Source organism: Mus caroli, unplaced genomic scaffold (assembly GCF_978045245.1).
Source record: "Mus caroli unplaced genomic scaffold, Mus_caroli_1 scaffold_11, whole genome shotgun sequence".
NCBI lineage: Eukaryota > Metazoa > Chordata > Mammalia > Rodentia > Muridae > Mus > Mus caroli.
This window is the reverse complement of record NW_028227266.1, coordinates 111,795,857-111,805,925: the sequence shown is the minus strand read 5'-3', so window position 1 is coordinate 111,805,925 and position 10,069 is coordinate 111,795,857. Positions and strand designations below refer to the sequence as shown.

Sequence of the window (10,069 nt, the reverse complement as noted above, 5' to 3'; positions counted from 1 at the left end):
CCCAGAGTCCTACTTAACCACAGCCTGTGTTGGAGCTATGGACTTATACTCAGATTCATCATTACGGTGACCAAATCCCAGGGTCACTTTTTGGCTTCCAGAATAAACTCAGATCTTAGAAATCTTTTACTTTGTGTCTGCCAAGTATAAAGGCAAGTGGCTAAGTGATGCTGAATTTAATTCGCCGATAAGAGGTTGGTTGTTTCTTTGATATGTTTGGATGGATAATTGCTGTGTGGCAAACTCAGGCTGAGTTTCGAAGTTCTTCAACCATGAACTGTTCCTTCAATAAGTAGCTTTTGAGGAAACACTTTATCCCAAGTCAGAGGAAGGGTGGACGAGAAATCCACTTGGTATCCAGTCCATTTTGATTCTCTCACTAACTGTGGAAACGTTTGCACCAGCCTCTCAGTAAGTCAAGAGATGAGAGAGCAGGGTCTCGGCATTGTTTGTGACTTGCCCAAGACCTTCAGATAATGAGCTATGGCACTAGGGCATGAGTCTGTGACTGTTGTCCATCAGGATACTGTATGATAGACCACATACGGTATTAATCCATTTCAGCTCTCCTGGCACAGCATTGGTAGAGTGAATTGCTTAGACTTGTAGACTCAGCAAGAGAATCTTGGCTCTGGGATCTCAGCCATAGAGAGGAGGGTTTTTACTTCTCCCATGGTCCTGGCCCTATTCCAGATACAAACTCTTTGTTCCGAGCCCGCTGTAGCTTTTTACGGTAAGTGCTAGATCTTAACAATATGAAGTGCCTAGGCCCATATCGTCTCTTTTTAAGTCACTTGCCATTTCAAAAACTCATGTTTCAGCCCATTTCATTTTCAAGCACGTATGCACATTGCAGGCACAATTAAGAGGGCTAAATCGACACAACAATTGTGGCGCTGTATCATGGCAAAACAACTCAAGAGCTCAGCAACTTTATTAAAATTTTAAAGGAGTTGATCCTCTGGGAAGTGTTCCTATTAATTAAACAAAGGTGGAAGAAAATGAGCTTCACACTCATTTTCAGCCCGGAATAAGGTGGCCTGCAGCATGAATGCAAAAGAGATGTGTGAACACAGACAACCACCTCGTTCCTCAGACTTCTGGGCAGTCAGGACTGCAGGTCTTTTATCTGCAAGGCACTCTGGGCCAGTTTTTGTTCGGTCTTTTCTGGAGGAGAGATGTCTTATATCAGAGGGATTTATTTCCCAGAAGTCCATGGAGTTTGAACCCTTGAAGAACCAGGCTGCAGCATAGTAAACAGATGCCAGGATTTCATTCCTATCAGTTTCAGTTAGTGGAACAACATGAAACAGACAAGAGTCTAGAAATTGTTTGTGGAAGAGAAAGATGGCCAGAGACAAACTAGAGGATTTAATTCTTTGTTCCTTGTCCCCACTCTATCTCTACTATCACTAGAAATAATATTCATTTAATTTTTCACTTATGGAGTGACTGATGGGTTTAATAGTAAATGCATCTCAGATACTCGCTTTCTCAGACGTGCCTACAAACAATATGCTTCTGCTTATGTTGACTATACTAGTTACTTCTCATTGCTGTTGAACACCTGATAAAAGGAACCTAAGGAATGCAGGGCTTAATAATACTGTTCATCATGGCAAGGAAGCCATGAAAGCAGGGTGTTTAGGAGGCAACTGATCACATGGCAACCACAGTCAGGAAGCAGAGGGCGATGCATGTTGGTGCTCAGATCCCAGGCTCCTTTTTATGTAGTCTAGGACTGCCACCTGTGCTATGATGCCATTTGCATTTGGGTGATGATTTCTACTTCAATTAACAAAATTAGAGAATCAATCTACAGACATGCTCAGAGATTTATCTCCACATTGGTAAGCAATATTAGCTATCACAGACAGTATATTGACCATATGTTATGTGAATTCTGGAGAGACATAAAAGTTTCTGAGTCCATCAGAACCCAGACCCTAGAGTTTGTCACTACTGTACCAAGTGAAGCAGGAAAGTCATACTGGGGACTTGGATTTTTGGCTGTGGGCTCTTTATAGCTTTTCTCCACAAATGACCAAATAAGAACATAAGAACAAAATGTGTGTACCTATGTCTATCAATGGTGAGGCTAAATGCATCCTGGGAGTGACCTATATCTACTCTCCACTGGAAGAAATTAGTTGTAACCTACATTGGTAGAAATCTACAGAACAATGAAAGAGAAGTTGTAAATAAGGCTTGTATATGTCACTGAGGTCCTCATGGGAATCTAACATGCCCACCTTCTGCTTTAAAACAGATCTAATTATTAATAATAATTTGTTTATTTATTTAGTATGTATATATGTATGTATGTATGTATGTATGTATGTATGTGCAGCTACTGTGGTCATAGAGGTCAGAAGAGAGAATATCCCAGGAACTGTAGGTACCGAGTTGTGGACAACCCCAAGCAGGTTCTGAGAATCAAACTCAGGTCTTAAGTAAGAATAGCAAGCACTCTGAACCACTGAACCATTTCTCCAGCCCCAAGATGAAGGATTTTGTTTGGAGACTGGTCTTCCTGTGTAGTCCTGGATGACCTGGAACTTGGCACCTAGACCAGCATGACCTCACATTCACAGGGATTTGCCTACCTTGTCTTCCTAGTGCTGGGATTACAAGCATGTGCACCTCCCCCCAGCTTGAAATTCTAACCAAAGCAAAGACATTTAAAAAGCTTGCTCCATAAGATCTCTACTGTAGCCATTGTCAGATGACACCATTAAGAGGTGGAGCAAGAGATAGGCAGTTGAATTAATCAGGAGACTTCATGGATCTACAGAAATGAAACTCAAAATACTCCAGTGGAACTTTCTCTTGGTCGTGGATAGAGGCTGAGGTCAATTGGGAAGACCACAAGATAGGAGAGGGTTTAAAGACTCCAGAATGCCTTACAGCAGAAGAGCATCTAAAAGTAGGAGGACTCAAACACTGGAGGGTTAACTATTAATTATTAACTGACAGAAGAAACCCAATAAAGTCTTGTTGAAAACTCCTTGCCACAAAAAATGCATAAGAAAGAACATAAACTTTTTAATATAAACTCAATCTACAAGTCTTCTTACTCAGACTTTGGTCTCAGTGGAAGTATGGGTCCTTTCTTGTTCATTTACTTCCAGCATTGTGCAATGTTAGGTGTGTTCTTAGTTCCTGTGCAATGCTCCTAAACTCAATGATCACAAACAAGACAAAGGAACGTGAGATTTCTGTGACCAGATTGCAAAGGGTCCTAAGAACATGGAGCCCTTACAATAAGTAAATGGTGAGTGGTGTGGATTTGGCACTTATGCCTTCACTAACATTTTATTGTAAATCTATTCATAATGTGCGAGTTGTTTTTCTGTTGATTTGATTAAAATACCATGGGCAAAAGCAACTTAAGAAAGAAAGGCTTTATTTTACCTCATGCTCCCAAGAGGGATAGACTCCATCTTAGTGGGCAAGGCAAGTGATGGGTTACAGGAACAGGAAGCTGATATATCATGTCTCAGTTCTACACAGGGAGGAGAGAGAAAGTGTGTGTGTGTGTGTGTGTGTGTGTGTGTGTGTGTGTGTGTGTGTGTGTGAGAGAGAGAGAGAGAGAGAGAGAGAGAGAGAGAATGTATGTGTGTGTGAGAGAGAATGAGAGAGAATGTATGTGTATGTAAGTGCACGTGCGTGTGCGTGTGTGTGTGTGTGCGCGTGTGCGTGTGTGTGTGTGTGTGTAACAGGAAGCAGGGTGATACTATAAACCATCAAAGTCCACCCTGAGGAAAATACTCACCTCCCAGTAAGGTGCCACTTTCTAATGGCTCCATACTCTCCCCAATGTCACCAACTAGGAACCAAGTGCTTGATTATATGACCCTGGGGGGGGAGCATTTCTCATTAAAACTACAAGACATAAAGTGACAGAAATGAATTGCAACCTTAGCTATTAGTGCTATGGCTTCTTCTTTTGGACATAGCATGAACACTCAAATCTCATCTTGGAATAAAGAGAACCATGGCTCAGTAGCCATGGCAACCAAATAAACAGGATAATACAATGATAGCTATGGCCATGTTGATAGAGCTGCTAACACTCCCTATTAGAAGTCAGGGAGGACATCGCAGCCTGATTTGGGATGCTAGCCATTCCTTCCTTCTGCCTCCCACCGCAGCTGCAAGTGATCTTTGGAAATGCTAGAATAAGTAAGGAAGGAGAGGTTTAACTGAGGGTGTCTGTGATGTTACTACTCTGAGATCATCATCCAAGGTGGGGTGAGACTTGTGGTACAGTCGTTTAGGGGTTTCAATGATTCAGTGTATAACCCTTTACCCATGTCCCTGAAAGTATAGCTATAAACTCATTAGATTACCAAGTTAAACTTGGGTTGAATTCTTCCTTTGGTCTGCCCCAGTGTTTCATCTGGCATAAGTCGCCATGTGTTCATACCTCCCAGGGATAAGGTTGGAGCAACAATTGCATGCAGGAATCATTAACATAGAAACAAACAAAGCTTGGAGCCTGGAGTAGTATTTATGGAGACGAGTGTTAGCATCTAGCGTTGTGATTTTACAGGTAGACAACCACGATGAGTAAACGAATTTCTGTGCACCTCAGGTTTCTCATCTGCTACATGGGGGCTCAGAGATCGATAGGGTCAAAGAGTCTAAAGCATTTGGCATGGCTCCTGGCATAATTGGAGAGCTAAAGAATATTGGTTGTTCATCGCTTTCCTCTCACCCCTGTTCTGTTTTTAATTTCATTGTTGTTTCTCTAATCTAGTGAGAGGTAAGAGTTAAGAAACATGTCTAAAGGAGATATTTGTAATTTTGTTGTGTGCTTCACCCCTATTCATTTCATTTGAAACCAGAATGGAAGCAAATAGACATCATGAAGTACATCGCTTGAACTAGGGTCAGGCATAGGTAAAATGGCTAATAACTTGTGTCCTTGAAGCTGTTTGTAATTGCTGGTAGCGATTGCTGCATTTTTAAAATTAATACTCATGAAAGCTTAACACTTGGCCGGAGCAAGGAGTCTTTGAGAGTTAGGTCTCGTCATGTCTCAGGCATGGTGGAGCCTGACACAGGGGGTTAAGGGCCTGTGCTTCACTGAGGGCTTCATTGCAAAACTACAGAAACCAACCAGAAAGACAAGGGAGAAAATCCTCTTCTGATCCTTAGAAAACAGCTAGGCATAGAAGACAGGAGGTGGCAGGGAGGGAGTAATGATGGCTGCTCTGTCTGGGCTCTGTGCAGCACTCAGCCTTCCTGGTGGACTCTAAAGATAGAAGGTAAAGGTGAAGGTAGAATGACTCCTGCAAGTTATCCTCTGACCTTCACACACACACACACACACACACACACACACACACACACACACACACACACACACTCTCTCTCTCTCTCTCTCTCTCTCTTTCTCTTTCTCTCTCTCTCTCTGTCACACACACACCACATACACTCTCACAAACACACACATGCACACACTTACACATAATACACATGCACACATACACATGCATATACTCACACACATGCACACACTCACACACAAACATAGACACTCACACACTCACACACATGCACATACTTACACACAATATACATGCATACATACATAAACACACACATGCTTACACACTCACCCACAATATACACATGCATACACACTCATTTATAGCACACACATACACACACATGCACACACATGCACACATTCACAAACACACACATGCAAATACACTCACACATAATACATACATGCACACACTCACATGCATATATACACATACGTATTCACACATACACATATGCACATACACAAACACAAACATGCACACACGCATACATCATACACTAACTAAATATATAATTAAATTTTTAATTGAAATAAAGAAAAGAGACTCTCTGCCTTCCCTTTGCTTAACAGATTGTTAAAACAATAGACTCTAAGAACTTGGAATTTCCCTAGGAACCTCAAACCTTGAGGAGGAAAGCCTGAAACCTGAAGGGCAACTTGTCTCCCAGGAAGTTTTTCACACAACTTGTCAGTGAACTTTCCAGGAAAGAACTGGGGGAATTGGGAGGCATCTTGGTTTGATCAGCACTGTTTGCTTTATATACCTCAGGTCATCTATTCAGATGTAAACCTCTGGCTGGGGAAATGGCTCAGTGGATAAAGCCCTTGTCTCCCAAGCCTGAGGTCCTGGATTTGAGTCTCTAAACCCCACAACATTTGGATGCTATCATGTGTCCATATTCCCAGTGCTCTTGTGAGACAGAGAATGGGAAGCAAAGTTCTGGCTGCTCGAAGACCAGGTAGCCTGACGTGCACAGCAAGGGAATAGAAAAGAGAGACTGCCTTAAACATAGGAGAAGATAAGACTCCACACTTTCCTCTGACTTCAGTATATATGAACTGTGATAAATCGACAGCATGGCATATGTGCCTGCACACCGACACACCGACACACACACACACACACACTGTCACACACACAGGCACACACTCATACACACACACTCTCATACACACTCTAATACATTCATGCACATACACACATACACAGTCACACACACTTATATATACCATACACAAACACTCATACACATATACTCACATTCCCCATATTCACACTAATACAAGCACTCATATACACACACTCTCTCATACACTCATAAACATGCACATTCACATATAGAGTCATATGCACATACATACTCATACACATAGAATCATGCACAGATACTCATAACCTCCCACATACACACTTATGCACACAATTGTCCATATAAACATGCTCACATACACTCTCATACACATACACACATACACACACCCACACATGCTCACATGTACACACACTCTCATATACACACAATACACATTCACACACAATCATATATACTCATACTCTACACAACACACACTCACTCTCACGCACACAGAGGATAGAAAATGAAGCCTTATATATAGCAGAACTCTCAATATAGATTTGAATGGGTGGCTTCAGGCCCTTTGTTCCTATTCTCAATGTGTCCATATTGATTAACCCTCCACTATCTGCTTTTCTTTGTATTTTCTCAGCCTGTTGATGATAGTTACTATACCTGGCTGGTTAAGACAGGCAGGGTCCAGATTCTGACATGAACAACTTTGGCAATAGCATACCAACTCATTTGCCCTGGGTCAAGCAGACTGGCACCAGAAACACTGAGTAAGGTAGGTAGTTGTACTTCATATCCCAGAGCAGCACTGTCCAGTAGAGGAATAGTCTGAGCCATTTGTGTTCTTCTGGTTGACCTGTTAGAAAAGTGAAACAGAATAGTGTATTTTATTTAACTCATTTTATCACTCATGTCATGAAAGCGTGTAATTAATATCAAAGTTATTAATGACATTACACATTCTTATTTCCACAGTGGTAAATTTCCTTTGTGGTTGGTGAGCATGGTATTGAACATTCAAAGGGCTTGCCTTGTCAGTGGCTGGTACATCCCCATTTCCCATTGCAATCACAGTGCAGAGTATGGGAGAGCAGATGCACACACAGGCAGGGAGTGAGGATTTCAGAGATTTGTGGCCTTAGGTTGCAAGGTTCACGCTGCTGCTCACAGACCTGGGCATGGGCCAGCCTCCCACTTACCTGAGTAATGTTTTTGTTTTGTTTTGTTTTGTTTTTTTTAAATGGTCATTGTGATAGTGTTTGGCAGAGTCCAGGAGAGAGGATGGACAATGTGACTGAAGTGCTCAGTACCCCTCTTGCTTGGCAGCCATCGGTGTCCATCTCTATACCTGCCAAGGGAGTGCCACCCCATAGGGAGAGGACAGGTCCACTGACCACATTTAGCTTTTCACCTCCTTATAAAGAAAGGACTCCAAGGATTAAAACTCTTAGGACTTAAATTCCAAGTACACTGTCCTCACAGATGGAAATATTAGCTTGAAAGTTTCTCTCCTTCTTTCTCCCTTCTTTCCCTAGCCTTTCTTCCTCCCATCCCTTTTCCCTCTCTTTACCTAAGAGCTTCTCCCAGGACACTCATAGTCCTCCCTCTCAAGTCTTTCTGGGTTTGGGTGTGGGCTTCACCATACAGAACTACTGAATCTGTAGCCCACTTTAGCAAAGCCAACTCTATCTACAGCATACAAAAGCATCTGCTGGGGTTAAAGCACACAGCATCCCTGAGTCCTCTGCTCTTCAGGCAGGGAAGACAGTTCTCATTGTTTGTCCTCCACCACATACCCTTCACTGGTATCATCTGACAGATGGCACTGTGATGGTGTGTCCACTGCCATGTTTAATATCCCCAACAGCGTTCTTGTCTCTGCCTTCTTTGCCTTAGCAGCGGTCAGAGTCCTAAAGTGTTTCCCAATCTAGCTCCCTGGCTCATTTTCAAGTTAGTTTGTTCAGCACATGACAAACAGGTCCAGTGAGAAATCTCAGAGTGCTTATCTGTTCTGTAAATAGAAATCTTCATATATATATATATATATTATGGATGTGACCATGATTGCTAGAGAATCTAAAATAAGGAGCATTTCCAAGAGAGAGAGAGAGAGAGAGAGAGAGAGAGAGAGAGAGAGAGAGAGAGAGAGAGAGAGAGAGAGAGAGAGAGAGAGAGAGAGAGCTGTGAACCACAGACATGTGCGTAACTCTGATCAGTGGTTCTCTGTGGAAGTAAGGCAGAGGTTATGCTGTTGTGACTGGGGAGATGGCTCAGTATGAACAGCACTGGCTGTGCCAGCTTAAGGAACCAGGTCTGGATTCCCAGAACTAATGGCAAAGCTGGACGTAGGCAGCCTGAGGCCCTAAAATCTCAGCACAGCTAGACTAAGGGGGCAGGCAGAGACAGAATTCCCTGAAGTTCCGGCTCTGGCCTATACAGAGGGGTACAACAGATCTCATCTCAAACAAGGTAGGCTCTCTCTCTCTCTCTCTCTCTCTCTCTCTCTCTCTCACACACACACACACACACACACACACACACACACGTGCGCATGCAAACATGAAATGTAGCAGGGGTACATATATAGCATTAAGTTTTCTCATAGACATATTAAAAAGCAAAAGAAACAAGGGGAAATATTATCAAAATAACACTGAACACAATAAATAAAATATTTTCACAATATGTTCACCACCAACTCACCTAGGTTTTCTCTTCGATAAAAGGAAATCTGCTTGCCACGTGGAGGGCAGAAGCCAAGCTCTTTCCAGGCAGGGACTGTTGATGGATAACTTCTCTACTTCTGAACAGGAGATGGTCAAGGAAAGATTAGGGCTCTGCTAATTAGGACGGTCAGGTTCAGGGAGTCAGACATCTGGAGTTTGTGTAAAAGGGCAGGGAGTCATGCTTGGACAAGGAAAGAGCTAGTTAATGATCATATTTAAAGGTCATTCATTTACTTTTGCAGTAGCCTAGTGACATTTATCCTAAGTCACTTAAAAATGTTATAAAATGTCACAGATCTATGTAGCATGGCCACGTGGCAGGCCTGGATTCTAAGGCTGGTGTTTCTAGGGCCAGGGCCTGATGTTGACATTGGTCATGTAATTGGATGAAAATACTTGGGCTGGACAAGGTGTTTCAAGTTGGTCATATCCTCTTATGTGTGTCTATGGGCAGGCCTGAATGTATGTGTGCACATGTGTGCAAGCGAATCCAGGTCTATGCTTATGTGTGGAAGCCAGAGTCAACCTTGAGGTCATTCCTTGAGAGCTGTCCACTCTGTTCTCTGAGACAGGCTTTCTCACTGGCCTCTTGTTCACTGCTTTGATAGGATGGCTGGACAGAGAGCCCCTATTCCCTCTCACCCCCAGGGTCCTTCTGTCTCTGCATTTCCAGGACTGGGTTTACATGGAGAGGCCCTCTTATCCAGCTACTGTCACAGATGCAGGGAATCAAACATAAGTCCTGCTGTTTCTGCAGCAGGCACTTCACGTGCCAAGCCACCTTCTGGCTTCAGTGTCAGCGCTTTGACAGCTCTGTTTTGCATGTCACATGGACTTCTCTGGAGAGCAGATAAATTCTCAACCTCATTGGTTAGTAGAGTTGGGAAATATTTCCTACTAAAATGTACTCCATG

At 42.8% G+C, this 10,069-nt stretch overlaps 1 long non-coding RNA gene across 1 annotated transcript; it reads right to left on the bottom strand.

The window, feature by feature from the left end:
- Positions 1 to 916: 916 nt before the first annotated feature.
- On the bottom strand, positions 917 to 9,316 carry LOC110302035 (uncharacterized). The gene is made up of 3 exons (XR_002378764.3): positions 9,133 to 9,316; positions 7,093 to 7,285; positions 917 to 5,260 (listed from the first exon to the last, which is right to left on the bottom strand). It is a non-coding gene; the product is annotated as an uncharacterized LOC110302035 (long non-coding RNA).
- Between the last annotated feature and the right edge of the window lie 753 nt (positions 9,317 to 10,069).